Below are 20,652 nucleotides of genomic sequence, written 5' to 3'. Positions count from 1 at the left end.
GGCAGAAGCTTCCTTATTATTAGGAACCGTGATACAGCCAAGATTCAATCTGGGGGTGCACTGGGGTGCAATGGAAACAGGAGAGCATGCCAACACTACCCCTGCTTTGTATTCTGTTTCTTGTACATATTATTACTTAGCACTACTAGCTTGTCTTCAGTGAGAAGGGTATTCTGTTGCAGGAGTGAATGTGGGGGTTAAAGGAGAGGTTTGATGCCTTAGTGCTCAGACCCCGCTTCTGCCTTCTATGTAGTTTGTGGCAAGTAGCGAGGCAGAGAGTGGAAAAAACTCCAGCCCGTGTTTCAATGAAATGCTGACTGGCAAGGATCCCCAGTGGTCACGACACCCCCCCCCCCCCCGCTATTAGCCTCCTTGAGAAGTTCCCAAAGTCAGTGATTCACTGAATCACTGACTGAGCAGGTGAGAAAGGAATTCCCAGTCAACAATTCAACAAACCTCTGACTTTGGGAACTTTGCAAGGGGGCTGAACAGCACCGTCCTGGCACTGAACACACACCCTGCATCTGACGTGGACGCAGAGGGCATGGCTTCGGGTGTGGGTTGCGTGTGTGCGGTAATGCATGAGCACAAAACAATTAAGTGGGCCACCAGCAAGGCCTTGTCCCCTGGTGAGCTCCCTACGCCCCTGATTACTATTTAACCTAGCATTTAATACAGTGCTGTGCGGACCTCCATTTTAATTCTGTTTCCAGCTGATTGAGGAAAGGCAAGGTCCCAGCAGTGCTAAAAGGGGCTAATGGGGAGCAGCTTTGAAAGAATAACATGGAAAGTATATAATTGAACTAATAACGGGATATTGTTTGAAATCATTTATAAGAACTGTGCATGGTTAATAAATATGACATGAAGTAAAGCTAATATTTTTGTTGGGGAAATATACAATTTTAACTTGGAGCTTTCACTGAACTCAATCAGAAACAACAAAATGTAGTCCATCAATTTTATTTATCTGCCTTTACTGATTTCCCTGTACAGTCTCCTTCATGCTCACCCCCTTAATATACCAATAATTTTTACAACAGACTTTGGCTGCAGAGATTAAAAACCAAGACAGTTCCATTCATATATCAGAAGCAGAAATGATTATATTTTTTTTAGCTTCACTGATGCTAATTTTGCACATAATGCATTTAACAGTCTGTAGGAGTGTTAATTGGAATTAATTATGCTCATATTCATGTGTGTTGACATTAGCCCATAGCATCCAGTTCTTTGCTGTGGCTGCAGTCCTTAGCCTACAAGGCTCTCTAGCCAACTAAATATTAATATAAGATGTCAATCTTAAAGAAGTCAAGCATAATGTAATATGGCAACTTTGGTTTGCAGACACATCTTTGATGGGATAAAAAATGAAGTACTGTATGATTTATGACATTTAGGCATAATTCTTCCCCCACCATCACCAGACAAGTCTTTTATCAAACACATTAGTATGATGGACTATCAGGTGCTATGTTTAGGATTACTATATACTATAGCAAACGGAAGAGAAACAAGCTAGATTTCAGCACTACCACCATGTTGCAGTGTGCGCAAAAGGAAGGGTTTTGAAACATCCTCATCTTAAATCTTCTTTCCCCCATCCCTTGACGTATTAAGTGTACCAGAGACCTAGCCAAAATTTAGCTATCTTAATTATCAAGAGAGAAAGGTAAAATAAAGGATACTTCTGCTGCTGAACATTTTCAAATTTCACAAAGAAAACTGAGTAGAGCTTGAACTAAATGCAAATAGGCAAAGTTTGATAAGTCCGTGGGAGAAACAGCTGGGGAAAAGAGAATACAAAGCAGAATGCCTTTTTCAAGGCTAAAGAGACCATCAGATGTCAGAGTTTGCCTGGGGCTCGAATTTTAATTTTTCCTGTCCTATCAACTGAATGCAGCATTCCAAAATAGGTGCACACAGGTTTTAGAATAAATGTAAGGAGTGAAGATTTCTAGTCAGAAAGAAAAAGAAAAACCCTTATTCCGCCAAGAAACAAGAAAACATAAGAACAGCCCTGCTGGATCAGGCCCAAGGCCTATCTAGTCCATCATCCTGTTTCACACAGTGACCCACCAAATGCCTCTGGGAAGCCCACAGGCAAGAGGTGAGAGGGCATGCCCTCTCTCTTGCTGTTGCTCCCCTGCAACTGGTATTGAGAGGCATTATGCCTCTGAGGCTGGAGGTGGCCTTTAGCTTCAGACTCGTAGCCATTGATAGATTTGTACTCCATGGGTGTATCTAAACCCATCTTAAAGCCATCCAGGCTGGTGGCCATTACCACATCTTTGGCAGAGAATTCCATAGGTTGATTGTGCATTGTGTGAAACAGTACTTTCACACAATGAGAGGAGAGCTAGTCTTGTGGTAGCAAGCATGACTTGTCCCCTAAGCTAAGCAGAGTCTGCCCTGGATGATGGGAGACTTGATGTGTGAGCACTGTAAGGTATTCCCTTAGGGGATGGAGCTGCTCTGGGAAGAGCAGAACGTTCCAATTTCCCTCCCTGGCATCTCCAAGATAGGGCTGAAAGAGATTCCTGCCAGCAACCTTGGAGAAGCTGCTGCCAGTCTGTGTAGTAGACAATACTGAGCTAGATGGACCTACAGTCTGACTCAGTATATGGAACTTCCTGTGTTAATATTTATTTATTATATGGCAGTATATGGCAGCTTCCTATATTCCTATGTACTTCCTTTTGTCAGTCCTAAATCCTTTTGTCAGTTCTAAATTTCTTGGCAATCAGTTTCATGGGATTATCCCTGGTTCTAGTGTTATGCAAGAGGGAGAATTTTTTTTTTAATCTATCCACTCTCTCTATACCATGTATAATTTTATAGACCTGTATCATGTTGTCCCTCAGTTCTCTTTTTTCTAAACTAAAAAGGCCCAGCTGTTGTAGCCGTAACTCATAAGGAATGTGCTCTAGGCCCCTGATAATCTTGGTTGTCCTCTTCTACACCTTCTCCAGTTTTATAATATCCTTTTCGAAGTATGATGATGACCAGAACTGTACACAGTACTCCAAATGTGGCCGCACCATAGATTTGTATAGGGTATTATGATATTAGCAATTTTATTTTCAATCCTCTTACTAATTATCCCAAATATGAAATTGGCTTTTTCACAACTGAATTCACTTGTAGGATACTTGCTGTCTCTGTCATATGAATTACTTTCAGTATTCCTATGTAAAAAGCACTTCAGGCCTGCCACATGATTCTGTAGTCACTTTGCTGACAAAAGCACTTTTACTATGAACTAGTCCTGGAAGAAAATGTTCTGTATCTGATAGATCACTATGAATCTGAAAGGTATTATTGAAAGGAGAATAATTTAGTAGCTTTGTATTTCACACCCCTACCTTCTACCACTATGAAGGTGCTACATGCTATCCTCCACTTCTGCTGGTGGAAAAGGAACTGGGAAGGGTTATGTGCTAGATGGAAGAAGGGTTAAGTACCCCTCAGTCCTTCAGGCACTTTCTGTAAACCGCTTAGAGATTTCAGTAGTGGGCGGTATACAAATATGCTAAATAAATAACCCCTGCTAACTTGGCAAAGAGGCACCTTTTAACGTGGTGATTCTCTTTATTTAGCAGGGGGAGAGTAACTGGCCCTGCCCACCCCCAGCACAGTACCTCCAGTGACTGTTGCTGGTGTCTATCTTGTGTTGCTTTTTAGATTGTGAGCCCTTTGGGGACAGGGAGCCATCTTATTTATTTATTATTTCTCTGTAAACCACCCTGAGCCATTTTTGGAAGGGCGGTATAGAAATCAAATTATTATTTCTTGTTTACACAGTCAGACAGGTGTTATTGACTTTTGAGGATACCCTGGACAGCCAGGAAAACAAACAAATGGATCATAGAACAAATCAATCCAGAACTTTCACTCGAGGCACAAATGACTAGGTTCAAACTATCATACTTCGGATACATTATGTGAAGATCCAGATCCCTTGAGAAGTCCATAATGCTGAGAAAGGTTGAAGGAAAGAGAAGACGACGACCAGTAGCAAGGTGGATGGACTTGATTACAACATCAATTAATGCACCACTGTGAGACCTTAAAGGCCAAGTTGAAGACAGATCATCCTGGAGAGAATCAATCTATTTGGTTGCTAAGAGTCGACACCGACTTGATGGCAGTTAATCAGTCAATCAATCAGTTGCTCTATTATTTATTTATTTATTTATTTACACAGTCGGACAGGTGTTATTGACTGGTTTGTTTTATCCAGACATCGAGTCCTTCCCAAGGACCTGGGATGCCAGAATTTTATTGTCAATTGTTATAGATATCGTCGCAGAATATAGGCTGTTCCCAGTAAAGCTGCTTTTTGTAATTGGCTGATGGTGATTTCTGTGGCCCCTATGGTGTTGAGGTGCCCTTCAAGGTCTTTTGGAACTGCACCCAGGGCGCCAATTACCACTGGGATTATTTTGGTCTTTTTCTGCCACAGCCTTTCGATTTCAATTTGTAGATCTTTGTATTTGGTGATTTTTTCTATTTCTTTTTCTTCTATTCTGCTATCCCCTGGTATTGCTATGTCGATTATTTTGACTTGTTTTTCTTTCTTCTCGACTACAGTTATATCTGGTGTATTGTGTGGCAGATGTTTGTCTGTTTGTAGTCGGAAGTCCCATAATATTTTTACATCTTCATTTTCTACCACTTTTTCAATTTTATGGTCCCACCAATTTTTGGCTACAGGTAGCTTGTATTTTTTGCAGATGTTCCAGTGTATCATCCCTGCTACCTTGTCATGCCTTTGTTTGTAGTCAGTCTTTTTACAACAGCTGATTAGGTGGTCCACTGTTTCATCTGCTTCTTTACAAAGGTGGCACTTTCTGTTTGTTGTTGACTTGAAGATGTAAAAATATTATGGGACTTCCGACTACAAACAGACAAACATCTGCCACACAGTACACCAGATATAACTGTAGTTGAGAAGAAAGAAAAACAAGTTAAAATAATCGACATAGCAATCCCAGGGGATAGCAGAATAGAAGAAAAAGAAATAGAAAAAATCACCAAATACAAAGATCTACAAATTGAAATTGAAAGGCTGTGGCAGAAAAAGACCAAAATAATCCCAGTGGTAATTGGCGCCCTGGGTGCAATTCCAAAACAACTTGAAGAGCACCTCAACACCATAGGGGCCTCTGAAATCACCATCAGCCAATTACAAAAAGGAACTTTACTGGGAACAGCCAATATTCTGCAACGATATCTGTAATAGCAGTAACACTGATAACAAAATCCAGCCATCCCAGGTCCTTGGGAAGGACTCGATGTCTGGATAAAACAAACCAGTCAATAACACCTGTCTGACTGTGTAAAGAAGAAATAATAAATAAATAAATCTCCCCCTGAAAACCCCCTGTGAACCTTCCATTCTTTCTGACACTACTTTGTAATGGAGAAGTGACTCTTGTTGTTTGGAAATATGGCTTGATCAACATGTAGTCCCCGCGTAAGAAACAAAGAGGATCCAAGAAAACCCATTATTAATGCAAAATAATGTGTTCATCTTTGCAGTAAAATTAGGCATAGACTATTACATCACAAATTTCACACACTTGTGGTAATTTCCTAAATCTGAAGGCATTAAATAAGTTGAAAGATGCTATGGCCTACTGATCAGACGGCTGTTGCTTATAATCCAGTAAATAGTTAACAGAAAAAAAATTAATATTAAATGTACACTTGAATGCTTTTGATGATTGGTTTGTGTACAGCAATGATGTGACTTGCTGTATATACAACTATTTGTTATTTACTGAACCAGGAGACTCCTATCTCTTCATCAACCAGGCTGTAATACAGATCAATAGCTGTACTGCTGGGTTTTGTGAAGTGATTTTTCTTAATCTTTTCTTTTGTGGTTTGGAAAGATTGCACCAAGTCATTAGCTGAAATGACACACATGTCTGTGTCAGACATGATAGGATTCCATTTTCTTCCAGAAATAGATTTGAGCATATGAAAAAATACGTACTTCAGCCTTCTAACTGCAGATGAGACATTAGAGACACTATGTTTGCAAACTTCTGCCTTAAAAGAACAACAACCCTGCAGCACTAAACGTTAGAATGGTTATTGATCTGGCACTCACACCAACCCACCTAGCTCAAAGATAGGATTAGACCCTTAAATGTGAAGAACTGATGTTACATGAGAAAGATCCTGCTGAATCAGGGCAAGGGTCCGTCTATTTTAACCAGCATCCTGTTTCCAAAGGTAACTAGCCACTGTTTACTTTCCTCCATTGTTTGTTTGTTTGTTTTTGTTTGTTTGTTTGTTTAAGTGCTGTCAAGTCCATGTAGGCTCTTAGTGACCAAGATGATCTGTCTTCAACTTGGCCTTCAGGTCTCTCAGTGGTGCATTCATTGTTGTCGTAATTGAGGCCATCCACCTTCCTGCTGGTTGTCCTCTTCTTCTCTTTCCTTCAACTTTTCCCAGCATTATGGACTTCTCAAGGGAGCTGAGTTTTCACAGAAGAAACATCAATAACCTACACTATGCTGATGACACTACTCTGATAGCTGAGAATGCAGATGATCTGCAAGCTCTAGTAATGAAAGTCAAGGAGCACAGTGGAAAATATGAGACAGCAACTAAATGTAAAGAAGACGAAACTGATGACAATGGGTACAGCAACCAGCCTCAGAATTGATAATGAAGACACTGAAGTGGTGGATAGCTTCTGCCTTTTAAGATTGACCATCAAATGTAAAGGATCCAGCAGTCAAGAAATACGCTGCAGACCCACACTTGGTAGGGTTGGAATGAAGGCCTTGGAAAGGATATTTAGATGCCATGACATGTCTACACCGACAAAGATTAGAATAGTTCAGACAGTGGTTTTTCACATGGCACTCTATGGATGCGAAAGCTGGACTTTGAAGAAGCAAGATAGAAAAAGCATTGATGCTTTTGAGCTTTGGTGCTGGAGAAGACTTTGGAAGATACCACGGACAGCCAGGAAAACAAACAAATGGATCATATAACAAATCAATCCAGAATTTTCCTCCACCGTAGAAACTGCATTTATTCCCACCTTGTGCTTTCTGTTCTTCAATCAGTTGCTGATCCAGAAGACCATCTGTCTTCCTATGATTGGCAGGAGATTCAGAACTTACAAAAGGAAGTAGGTTTTCACGCAAAACACACAATTAATGTATGAAATTCACTGCCATACAAATGGTGATGGCTACTGGCTAGATGGCTTTAAAGCAGGACAGCACAACTTTGGCCCTACAGCTTCCATCATATCTACCCCAGTGGCTAATAGTCGGAGATGATGGGAGTTGTAGTACAACATCTACAGGAGGATCAAAGATATGCAGTCCTGCTATAAAGAGAGATTCATGCAGGACAAGTTTATCAGCAGCTATTTATTAGTCATGATAGCTGTATGGAACTTAGGGGTGTGCACGGAACTGTCTGGCCCGGTTCGGTTCGAGGCTGGAGTGGCCTCGAACAGAACTGGGTCAGTTCAGTCCAGCCCCCATAGAACTCCCCCCACCCGGGTCCAGTCCTGGACCAGTCCACGAATTTTTTTTTAAATTTAAGGTGCAAAAGAAGTACCTGTAACCCCTTTGGGGGGCTTACTGTAGCCGCAGGGGAGTCTGCGCAGGTTCCCTCTCCCCCCACCGGCCTTCCTCATCACCGCTGCGGCTGGGTAAGCAAAGCCTTTTTGGCCCTTTTGGGCCTCCATACAAGCAAACGGCAAATGCCCTCTGCAAGGCCATGGAAGAGGGCATTTGCACATGTGCGGTGGCCACCAAAATGGTAGCCGCTCGCTTGTATGGAGGCCCAAAAGGGCCAAAAAGGCTTTGCTTACCCAGCCGCGGCGGTGATGAAGACGACCAGCGGGGAGAGAGGAAACCTGCATTTGCCCATTGGGCAAATTCGAAAAACAAAATTCTCCAAGAAGCTAGAGAGAGAGGGAATTTCGAAGATTAAAACAAACCTATTTTAGTTTTCCAGATAAGTCTCTCCAGATAAGCTGAAAAGGAGAAAGGGAGAACATCAATACAACCTGTAACTGAAGCCCTGTAAACATCTCAAATCGCTTATCAATGGGGATATCCTTTCTCTCTATAAGTTCATCATAAAGGAAAACTTCTGATACAGACCCAGGTAAAGACCTCCTCACTGCTTTAGGTCTTCAAGTGCAGTCTTTAGAAATGCAGATGGAGAGCCTTCCAAAGAAATTAAAATGGAAGACTCAGGAGCACTCTCATTAGCATTTCTCAATAGACACTTCCGTTTTCATCCCTGTGGCGCTTCAGAATGACTGAATCCACAAGTGGAATCTACATTAAAGTAACACTTCATGTTTTAACTGCTAACTTGTTCCCAATGTTTCAGGATATATAATCCTTTTTATTTTTTTCTCCTTCACTTTATTTTTGCCCATTCCTCCTCTCCCACCCCCTGTCGCGCTCTCTCTCTCCCTTTTTATTTTTTCCTTCTTTCCTTCTCACCACTCCCGTTTTCTTTCTTCCCTTCTCTTTCATCTAATTACTATATTACTGATGTTCCTGGTATTTGTTGTTGTCGCGAACTGGCATGTGGAAATTTCCCTTTCCTTCTGACTCAGGCCAGCTTAATGATTAATCTCACTGACCGGTCTAAACCAGCTCTTAGCAACCTTCTCAGTCAACTAGCTCAGGAATGACTCCTATCAGCGATAAGACATCCCCACAACATGCTCAGAGAAGCTGCCTATGAATGATTAAAAATCCTTAGCTTTCATAACCCAGAAAGCTACAGAATATATTCTGGTAAAACCAGAAATCCTGATAGTCTCCTGCTGTCACCAAGCACTCTAAGACTTGCAGAGAACTGTAACTGGGATTTGGGCAAATACAAAAATCTACTCCTTTAGTACGCAAGAATAAAACTAATTGTTTTCCCAGGCATCTGCCTGAACGTGGAGTCAATTGTTATTTGGCCAAGCTGTCTTTGAGACATGTTTGCACGAGTAGGTGTATTCCCTCCTCCCTGCTCCTGCTGGGTTAATAATCCAACCCTTGGAGGCTTGTAATAAGTAAAGAACAGAGGGAAAGACTTTTTTATTAGAATTACTACAGACTAGTTCCATCTGAGGTATTTAGCTTTTTAGATATACATAAAAAGGTTTAACTTGGTTACAGGAATGCTTCAATACACCTTGCTGATTATAAGGTGGCACACTTTGAAATCTTACTCAGTTGCAAAGTAAAGATATTTAGGACAAAGCAAAGTGCACACAAAAGCAAAATAAATTCCTGACGCACAGTATGACTAAACAAACTGTTCCCTCTGCTGAAATTCCTGAAGCCAAAAGCCCTAGCTTCTTGTCCTTGAACTCACCAAACTCCTGATGAGAATCAAGCCTCCTGCTGCAGCAAACTCCATTGCTGCATGCCCTCCTTCATGCTCCCAGCACAGAGTCCTCCTCCTTGTTCCCAGAATTCCCCCTACAGGTCTCTAGTCCCCCCCACCTAGAGTACTGATTTGTTAAGCCCTAAGCTTGTCAGTCAAGACAAGGGTTCACTTCCTGTTAACTCTTTAGAGGGTGAGGAGGCTGGTCACTACAGTTATTTTATCTTTTTTATTATAATAGCCATTTGGTATTTTTGCATCACCTGGGACAGGACCAAGATGTAGGTTTTCCTCCCTATGTGGTTAGAGATCTGTATCAAAACTCTAATGTTTTTACATTTGACCATTGTCAAGTTGGTTTGTCATCATCTTGATGACAGGGTAGTTAAGGGAAAGGGGTTATGGGAGTTTACACAACCAGGCAAACAAACTTAATTTCAAAAATTAATATGTCTCATCCAATTATCAATGCAGTCACATTATCTTATAATGTTTTATGCTATGCTTCTATAGAAAAAATATTAATTTTAATTTAATATGTTTGATAACTTGAAAATAATCTTAGCAAACTGTTATGGACTAGTGTCACCCATTAAAAGATCCAGAGTTTATATGACAGTATGTAAACACCACCTTGACGTCATCTACCTTCAAGATATTCACATGAAAAATACTCCAGAACCCTATTTTATTATCAAGAGATTGTCCTTTCCAGCTATTTAAAATACACAAAGATCCAAATGGCCAGAGACACTCTTACCCCTGGACTTCGGGGCCGAAGCCCAGGGCCTCCACATCGCCTGGGGGCCCCCAAATCCTCTTTCATCTGTCCTGGGTAGTGTGATTTCCTGGCAGAGAATGATGATGCTTAATGGGGGGGGGGGCAGGGGGCTCCAAAGGCCTTTAGTTCCAAGCTCCAAAATTACCTAGGTGCACCTCTGCAACTGGCTGATACCATTTTCCAATAGCTCACTTGCTGATAAACCCTTGATATTGTGCTCTGTTTATGAACCTAATAATTGGCAATATAAGTTGCTTAAAACTATATTTTAAAAGTTGCAAGCAACCAAAATAAAAGATTGGATCATGAATGGAGACTTTAACGCTTATAGAGGTCCTGCATGGACAAATCTTATGGACAAAAACATATCCAAAACATATCCAGAGCTTCATTAGCATTATTGTTGGGAAAATTCAATTTAATAGATACATGGAGGATAACTCATCCAATAGAGAGACTCTACTTATTTTTCTGCTAGACATGAGATGTACTCTAGAATAGACTATATGTGTATAGCAGATTTTCTCCAACAGTACTTGCAGGATGCCCTAATAGGCGAAAGGACTTGGTCAGACCATAACAGGATATCATGTCTATTACAACCACAAGTAAATAACAAAATTACATTTTCTTGGCAAATGAACACCTCTTTAATAAACAAGTTTATTACAGCACAGCTATGGGGAAAAGATAAATCAATATTTTGATTTTAATCTAAAATGTAACATGGAACTAAACCTTTTGTCTTTGGGCTTCTCAGAGGCATCTGGGGGGTCCCTATGTTAAACAGGATGCTGGCTTGGATGGGCCTTGGGCCTGATCCAGTAGAGCTGTTCTTATGTTCTAATTCAGGATCTTATAGGCCCATATCCCTACTCAATCAAGATGCTAAAGTGTTCACAGCAATATTATCCAAGAGACTTAATAATTTCATTGGCAGATACATTAATTCAGACAAGTCAGGGTTTGTCCCAAATAGGACATTGTTTGTTTGTTTTTAATGGACAATACTCACAGGACTTTGAGTATTCCTTTATTAATGGATGAAGTCACAGGACTTTGGATACAATTCTCTAGATGAAAAAAATAACCAGCACCTTTAACCATCTTATCAATGAATGCAGATAAAGTGCAAGATAGTGGAGATATGCAGGTTCTAATCTATTTACGTGAAAAATTAAAATTTGGACCTAAATTCAGAATAGTAATTAGTTTGCTTTATAACTCACCAACAGCTAGCCTCTTAGTAAATGGGATTTAAATTTAAAAGTTTTAATATACACAGGGGGACAAGGCAAGAGTGCCATCTGTCTTCAATCATGGCTGATTCTAGAAATTTGGGGGCCTACTGCAGAACTAGATTTGGGGACCCCTTTGTATAAAGCTAATTTCCTTTGGTCTAAAGAGAGGGAGGTTGTCAGTACCTTTATCCCTCAGCTACTCCTCTGCATCAGCTAAGTTGGCAACAATCTAGAACAAAAGAAAGAAAAATAATAACAGTCTCCAAGCACCTTCTCATTTCCTAATTTTTATTTGTCTCATTTGCATTGTGGGGGTTAAGAACATAAGAACAGCCCTGCTGGATCAGGCCCAAGGCCCACCTAGTCCAGCATCCTGTTTTGCACAGTGGCCAACCAGATGCCACTAGAAGCCTATAGCAGGAATTGAGGTGTTATCCAATGAAGCTGATTGGCAGGTTTAAGATGGAGAGAAGGAAGGACTTCTTCACACCTTGTATCATTAATCTAAGGAACTGAGTGTGCAAAACACACTTTGCATTTAGAAGGTCCTAGGTTCAAGTTCTAGCTGCAAGGTTCTTGGGTAGCAGAGCTGGGGAGGAACACAGAGAGCTCTTGCCAGTCAGGGTAGACAATACTGGGCTAGGTGGACCAAAGTCCTGACACAGTGCAAGGCGGCTTCCCAGGTCCAGGGAAAACCTATGTGATAGGTTCTGTGTGCTTTGTACACAGAAAGTGCCAGGTCTTTCAGGTCTTCATGGTGGGTGTTATCCTCAGCTAGGCCAGGGCTCCTGCCTCTCCTCTCTCAGTATCAGTGGAAGACCAGCCTCTCTGAAATCCCATCTTGCAGGAGTACAACTTCTTAGACTCTCTCTCTCTCTCTCTCTCTCTCTCTCTCTCTCTCGCTGTTCTTCTGCAGAGACCCCAGCCCAGCATGAAGCCCCCACAGAATGCTACAGCCCCCTGCAGTTGCAGTTTGCTTAAACCAGCCCTGTCTCCAATACTATTTGTTGTATCTTACAACTTCATTACAAAATTTAGTGACATTGCTAAATCAAACTCAGCAATTTAAGCAGACAATTTTTTTTAAAAAAATGGAGATCTCTAGGCATTTGGATACAGACAGATGATTCATCTTCCATTGGGACTAATTATGAACCCAGGTACATGGCCACCATTGAGCAGGAGAGGACAAGCGTCCTCCAGCCACCACAGCACTTCCGGGGGCTGCCAGAGGCTCACCCCCACAGCTTTGGGGAGCTGATGGAGTCATTCATCTGCCTCTGCCCTGGCTTGTTCACATGCCATTGGGAGGAGGAGCCATTGGGAAGAGGGCTTTTTTGTGCACCAGAGGAAGGAGCAGCCAGCAGACTGGCATCTTGCCCATCTTGCTGCTGGTGACCACAACACCCCCTGGTAGACTGGGGAGGATGAGAGAGGTCTTAATGGACCTTCTCCCAGGCAGTGGCCATGCTCCTTGCATCTGATGACAGACACAGGGTCCATGGCCAGTACCGGGGACAGGGTCAATCAGCCCCTGCAGAGCTTCCCCAGGCAGCGGTTTTGTCATGGGCATGCTGTAAGACTCCGAGGAGGAGTTGGTGGAGGGGATGGAGCTGACAGCAGAGGAGGGAGGGCAAGGACCAGAAGTTGCAAAGGAGAGTGGGTCCGGTGCATGGGGAGTTGAAGATGAGTTAGAGCTAGGTGAGTCAGCTCTCATGTAGGAGGCGCGACCGGTCTCAGCTGTGGAGAGGCACTGCTCCAAGAGACAGTAAGAGTTAAGGAGCCGCATGTGTAGAACAACAGGCAAAGCTGCTGACTCAAAAACTCTTTGATTAACAGCACCAGGGGTCAGACTATTTAAGATGACTGTACCACAGCTACCCTGCTGATAGCAATGTCAATTTCCTGTGAGCTAATGGGCTATGTTCGTGTATTGCCTTGACTGTGTTTGGACCCTGGACTGTGTTGACCTTGCCCATGGATTTTGCTTTGGACTCTGTTGGATTGATTGGATTGACTCGGACTGGCCCTGGTTTGGATAATTCCTTTCTGTAAGATTTGCTGTTATACTTCTGCCTGCCTGTTTTATGCTCTGTCTAGCTAGCCTGACAGATTTACGACAGGTTTGTTGAATCACTGAGAGCTCTGGGAGCTCCTCATCTTCAAAACCTGACAGCCATCATAATCAAGGAGGGAGTAAAGATCCAGTCCATTCACCCTCATCACATATGTCTATTGCTGATGAGATATCTATTTTTAAATTGGTAATTGACAAAGAGCCACCTAATGGCACAGCAGGGAAGTAATTTGCCTAGCGAGCAAGAGGTTGCCGGTTTGAACCCCCACTAGTATGTTTCCCAGACTATGGGCAACAATTATATTGGGCAGCAGCTCAAAGGCATCATCTCATACTGCATGTGAGATGGCAATGGTAAACCCTTCCTGTTTTCTACCAAAGAAAACCACGACTCGGCAACACAACATTACCTTTACTTTAATTGACAAAGGCTGGTGTTAGTTCTGGGGGTTAACTCTAGTATTTTATGTTTAAGTCATATATGATGCGAAACAACTGCAATCGTGTCTATGCTTGTCACTTATACTGAAGTTCTTTATCTTTTTTGAAGCATATGTAAAAAAAATTCTTAATTAAAAGAAAATTAATTAATTTGAAAAGTTTAAAAAAAATCTATTACATATATTTAATTTCTTGAACTTTCCTATAAGTGTAACCTACACATAATAACTTTGCCCAGTCAACAAGAGGCCTTGCCTGGTAGTGTTCTCTATTTGACTTCGCTCCCCAGATGCCTTCCTCCAAAATAAAGGTTCAAGGCATGTGGTCTTCTCTATCATCTTCTGCTGTAAAGACCAATTCAAATATGTTTGTAGATTTTATTTTTTTAAGCACTTTGTAAAAAACACAAGCAAAAAACTCTACGATCAGTGTCAGGAAGAAGGGCTCTAGCCTAGCCTTCTCCCTGACATGCTAGTTTTCTATGTTTCAGGGGTTATTTTTTTATTGAGAGAGAGAAGGATCTGAGGATGGATCCACTACAGCTTAGTGCTAAAGCACATGCTTTGCATATAGAATGTAGTCTCTGCCATCTCCAGGTTGTACTGGGGGTGGGGTGGGAATCATGTCTGAAACACTGGAGAAACCACTGCCTGTCAGTGTAGACCAGACCTGCTCAATTTTGGTCCCCCAGCTGTTTGACTACAACTCTCATAATCCCCAGGCATAGTGGCCAATAGCTAGGGGTTATAGGAGTTGTAGGCAAACATCTGCAGGAGGGCCAAAGTTGAGCAGGCCTGAGTAAACAATACTGAGCTAGATGGACCAGGTGGTCTGCCTCGGTAGGAGAACTTCATAGGTTCATAAGATTAAATTGTGAGAGCCCCTCCCTGCAGTCTGAAATGGCCATAGAGCCCAGACTGACAGTTTTGCCAACTCTTTGAAGAACGAGGCCTTTGAGGTACGCATGCCCTGAATTTCAAATAGCTTCATACAAGCAATACTGAAGCCGTGCTTGTAAAGCAGAGTATGCTTTATAAAAATGACTTGAGTATGATTTGTACCAACATGTATCTAAAGAGCAGTTTCTTAAATGAGCTTCTTGATCTATGAGACGTTCGTTCATCTCAGTGCTTCCTGCCAACCAGCCTCCCTTTAAGCTGCTGAAGAATTTTTACACATTTGTTCTCACAAGGTCATGACTAACACACAAGCTTATAAAGAATCTGTCAGCTATCTAAGGTCTATGCTTAGAGAAAAAATTAGCATTAGGCTTCCCATATTCCAGCTAAACAAAAATTTCAGCATTACAAATACAGTATCCAATAGAATCCATGCATGAAGTATGTTGGCTGAAATCTGTTGTTTGCTGAATCATGCACATGTGGAGGGGAATTCTGCTTTAATTATCAACAGGTAGCAAGCCACCACCACAGAGATGTGAACAAGTCATACTCAGATACAATTTAATGCCATTCAGCATTTACAAACTGTTGACTGTGTGAAAGGGAGATTTATGAATGCTTACTGGCAGCAGCAAAGCAGGATAACTAGGGATGCAGGGGAGGGGGGGCGGTTGGAAATACAAGATTTCTGGGTAAAATCTCACTCTGAATGTCTTGTGATCTCTTGGAAATGATTACCCTATATGTGTTGGCACTACTTAGGGAACAAGGATGGTCAGGTCAAAGAGAGGAAGGAGGCAGCAGGCAGGTAGTCTTGGAACTAGTGGCCAAAAACCTGCAATTCCAAGTTCCCAGTTGAAGGATATATGGGACAAGGGGAGGACTCAGCACTAAGGGTGTGGAGGAAAAGCAGATTGCTTACCTGTAACTGCTGTTCTTGGTGGTCATCTGTGAAGTCAGAGAAGGTCACACATATGGTTCTGTGCTTGCACAGAGCCAACTCCAAGGATATTCAAGAGATGTAGCCAACAAGCTAGCACCAAATTTTCTCCCTGCCCCATGTGTGTGTGCATGCTTTGAGGGATGGGGTAACTGCCTTCTTCAAATGTGGATCCTTTGCAACTATCATGAAACAAGTTCCATCATAGTTCTTAGAATTAGAGTTCTAGGAGTGTGGTGATACCTGACATGGGGAAAGCAGGTGAGTTGTGTAACTGCACAGATGACCTATGAAAGAGGTCCATGAAAGAGTACTTACACCTGACTTGTCTGATGAATTTATGGCAATGTGGAGTTCTCACCAACACAAATCAAACATCAGTCATGTCCATATGGAGTATTTTCCTCCATGCAATCACATTTTTTGAATGAGACACACTGTACTACAAGAACACAGGAAGAACTAGAGGAAAAACACAGATGAAATGAAGGCAGCTGTTGATTCAAATTAGAACGAGGAGAAGAAAAAGGGAAAACTGAACAAAAAAGGAGATAAAAAAGACAAAAAAATGAAAGAAGAACGCGCTAAGAAGTCACCCTCCTTAGAAGTCAAGGTGTCAGAAGAGAACAGAGTTGGAAAGTGCTTACCTGTGAGACATGCAGGGTAAACACTTTCCTCTTGAGGGAAGGGGGCATGAGCATCAGCTCTCTGCCTAAAGCAGTAGAACAGGGGTTCCCAACCTTGGGCCTCCAGAGGTTGTTGGACAAAGAGAAATGTTTCTCCTTTTCTCTGTCCACACGTTCTGCTCCATGCATAATTTTATACACCTCTATCATGACTCCCTGTAATCAATAAACTAAAGAGCCTCAAATGCTGTAGCCTTGCCTCATAAGGAAGATGCTCCAGGCCCCTGATCATTTTGGTTGCCTTCTTCTGCACCTTTTCCAGTTCTACGATGTTAGATCATTTGGCATTCTGTGCGTGTGTCTATGCGTTCCCCGCCCATCAACTTGGACCAATATGAATCAAATCAGGTACAGTTGTAGGGACACATAGGGACACCTCAGTGGCGTAGTTTGTGATGATGTCAGCCACCCCAGTCCAAGATGGCAGACACGTAAACCTTTGAGGCGCAAGTGGGCCAACTTGTGAACCGCTTAACCGATTTGAACCAAATTTTCTACTGCTGTAAGGACACATAGGGATGGCCAAATGGTGTTGTGTGTGATGATGCCATCCAATTCAAAATGGCAGCCACATGAATATCTGAGGCACACGTAGGCTAATTTGTGGACTGCCTAACCCCTATGAACCAAACTGTGTACAGTTGTAGTGTGTGACATAAAGGGACACCTCAACGGCATAGTTTGTGATGTCATCCACACTGATTCAAGAAGGCAGATGCGTAAACTTTTGAGGCACAAGTGGGCTTTGTGAACCGCTTAACTGATTTGCACCAAATTTGCTGCAGCTGTAGGGACACAGAGCAACACCCCAATGGCATGGTTTGTGATGATATCATCTACCTCAATCCAAGATGGCAGACGTGTGAACGTTTGAGGTGCAAGTGGGCTAACTTGTGGACTGTCTAACTGATTTGAACCAAATTAGGTACAGTTGTAGCGAGTGACAAACAGGGACACCTCAGTGGTGTAGTTCGTGATGGTGTCATCAGCCCTGATTCAAGATGGCAGAACCATAAACTTTTAAGGAGCCTGTGAGCTAACTTGTGAACTGCATAACTGATTTGAATCAAATTTGCTACAATAGCAATAGCACTTACATTTATATACCGCTCTATAGCTGGAAGCTCTCTAAGCGGTTTACGATTTAGCATATTTTCCCCCAACATTCTGGGTACTCATTTTACGGACCTCGGAAGGATGGAAGGCTGAGTCAACCTTGAGCCCCTGGTCAGGATTGAACTTGTAACCTTCTGGTTACAGGGCGGCAGTTTTACCACTGCGCCACCAGGGGCTCATTTTACAGCTGTAGGAACACCTCAGTGGTGAAGATTGTGATGTCATCCACCCCAATTCAAGATGGCAGACACCTAACCTTTTGAGGTGCAAGTGCACTAACTTGGTGGACAGTCTAACCAACTTGAACCAAATTTGCTACAGCTGAATAGACACATAGGGATGTTCCAATGGTGTAGTTTGTGATGATGTCACCCACCCCGATCCAAGATGGTGGATGCATAAACTGTTGAGGTGCAAGTGCACTAACGAGGGCTGTCAAACTCATGGTTTATTAACCTTGGGCCCCCAGATGATGTTGTACTACAACTCCCATCATCCCCAGACATGACCTTTGTGGCTGAGGATGATGGGAGTTGTAGTCCAACAACATCTGGGGGCCCAAGGTTCATAAACCCTGGTCTAACCCATTTGAATCAAATTTGGAACAGCTGTAGTGAGTGACACACAGGGACACCTCAATGTTGCAGTTTGTAATGATGACATCCACCCCGCTTCAAGAGGGTGGGCACATGAACATTTGAGGCACAAGAGATCTAACTTGTGGACCTCAATTTGCACCAAATTTCGTCCAGATGTAGAGACAGTGAAAGGAAAGTAGGCTGATTAGTTCTTACTAGAACAACTTATTTTCAACCCCCTTCCTAATGATCCCTAGCTTGGAATGGGCCTTTTTCACAGCTGCCGCACACTGAGCACACTCTACTACAACCCCAAGATCCTTCTCCTAGCCAGTCACCGACAGCTCAGATCCCATCAGTGTATACGATGGGATTGGGTTTTTTTGCCCCAATATGCACCACTTTACATTTGCTAAAATGGAACCAAATTTGCCATTTTGTTGCCCACTCCCCCAGTTTGGAGATATCTCTTTGGAGCACGACCCTAAATAGTTTAGTGTCATCTGAGAATTTGTCCACTTCACTGCTTACCCCAACATCTAGATCATTCATGAACAAGTTAAAGAGCACTGGTCCCAGTACAAATCCTTGGGTGACCCTACTTCTTAATTCCCTCCATTATGAAAACTGTCTATTTGTTCCCAACCTCTGTTACCTGTCCTTCAACCAGTTACCAATCTCATGAACCTGTCCCCTTATGTGACACTATTCCAATGTCCAGAATTGGTCACTGTGCATCCTCTCATGCCCCTAGAGAGGCACATAGTCTGGACCTGCTGCCCACAGGAGGCTCCAGGAGTCAAACAGTGTTCACCACTGTGGCTAAAAGCAGCATAGGGAGGTTAGCTAAGGAGGAAGTACAGCTGCAGTTCCCCACTTGATAGAAGCCTGAACACACTTGATAGAAACTAACATCGTAAAAAGCGCTTTCCCCCATGGAAGACCTAGTGCTCCCAGGGCAAGGCAGCCATGACTCTCCCTTCACTCATGCAGGCTGTTGCATTCCAAACCTTGGCATGGATACCACCAAGACATGCCTCTCAGATCATCCAAATCCCCAGAACCAACAAGCCAATATTCCTACAGTCAACATACCAGCTCCATCCCAAGAAAATCCCATCTTCATGTCTAACTACCTGAAACCTATTGTACCCCGCTGGGAGTCACCCTTGGTAACCATTAGCCCAGAGGAACATGGCCTTAACCACATAATAACTTCATCCAATCTATAAAAATAGCAAGTCAAAAGCCCCCCAAACTGCACAGTCTCTAGGTTCATTCTGGATTCATTACACTGCTTCTTCACCATTGCACCCCACCTTCTCTGATGAAGATTCAGGCTCCACCTTCGTTCAAATCAGAGAGGTAGTACAGGGAGAATCCTGGGAATTCCCTTTGCTCCTGGGAATTTTTCCTTTTTCTCCCTGGTTCCCCTTTCGTGTGTGTGTGTGTGTGTGTGTGTGTGTGTGTGTGTGTGTGTGTGTGTGAGAGAGAGAGAGAGAGAGAGAGAGAGAGAATGTGTGCATGCTTGGGTTTCACCAGGTTAGGCCAGGCAATTTTGTTAGGTCTATCTTTTACCACCAAAATTTGGGGAGGGTGGTCAACTTTTCTCTGAGTAAAAAGGTAGCTCAGTGGACTAGCGATCCTGTAGGATCAAGGGCCCGGACCCAGACATAAGCAAAATTGTTGGTGGCCTATCAACACAGGGAGTGCATACCCTGAAATGTGCTCTCTCACTAGTAGCACAGGGCAGAGTCCAAGGCAAGGATAACCTCCAGTCAATTTCACCAGCTAGGGTCATCTAGTGTGTGTCCCTCTTAAGACAAGTAACCCTGCCCACACACCCTCTTTCCCTCTCCCATCCTCCCAATCAAATCCAAGTGGTTTCAAATCATCTGGTCCTCCCCTCTACAGCAGCCTCCTGCAGCACAGGGAATGCCTTCTCTTCCTGGTTCCCAGCAGCCTCCCTGAATCTGCATAGTCCAGTCCCTAGATCCACCCTTGGCTGGAGAGCCAGCAGCTGGCTCTCCTTTAACAATAAAAGAAGATTCTTCCTGACTTTCCCCAGCTTCTGTCCCCATTCCTTCTCTGTCCCTTCCCTCCTCTTCCACTGGTTTCCCGGCTTTCTCCCAGCATCTTCCCTTCTCTGCTCTTGGTCCTTCCACCAGTTCCTATATTGCCCCCGCCCTTCATTCTCTTCCTGGACTTCTTCTGATGTCTTCTCTTCTCTGCTCTCGGTCTCTCCCTTTCCTTCTGCCAGTTCTTTTATTGGCTCCTTTCAGATTCTCCCCCATTCTTGGGTGGTTCCTCTCCTTCTCTTTTCCCAGCTCCTTTCCTACTTCCTCTGACCACTCTACCATCATCCTCTTCCCAACTCCCTCATTCCTGCCTGCCCCCCCCCATCACTTCTCTTCCCTGCTCTTCAACTAGGGTTTTCCACTAAGACCACTCACTACCACTTCCTTTCCCCCATCTCCAGCAGCAATTAACACTCATTTAGCAGACACAG

Source organism: Hemicordylus capensis, chromosome 1 (assembly GCF_027244095.1).
Source record: "Hemicordylus capensis ecotype Gifberg chromosome 1, rHemCap1.1.pri, whole genome shotgun sequence".
In the NCBI taxonomy this organism is placed as follows: Eukaryota; Metazoa; Chordata; class Lepidosauria; order Squamata; family Cordylidae; genus Hemicordylus; species Hemicordylus capensis.
This window is presented reverse-complemented; position numbering follows the sequence as displayed.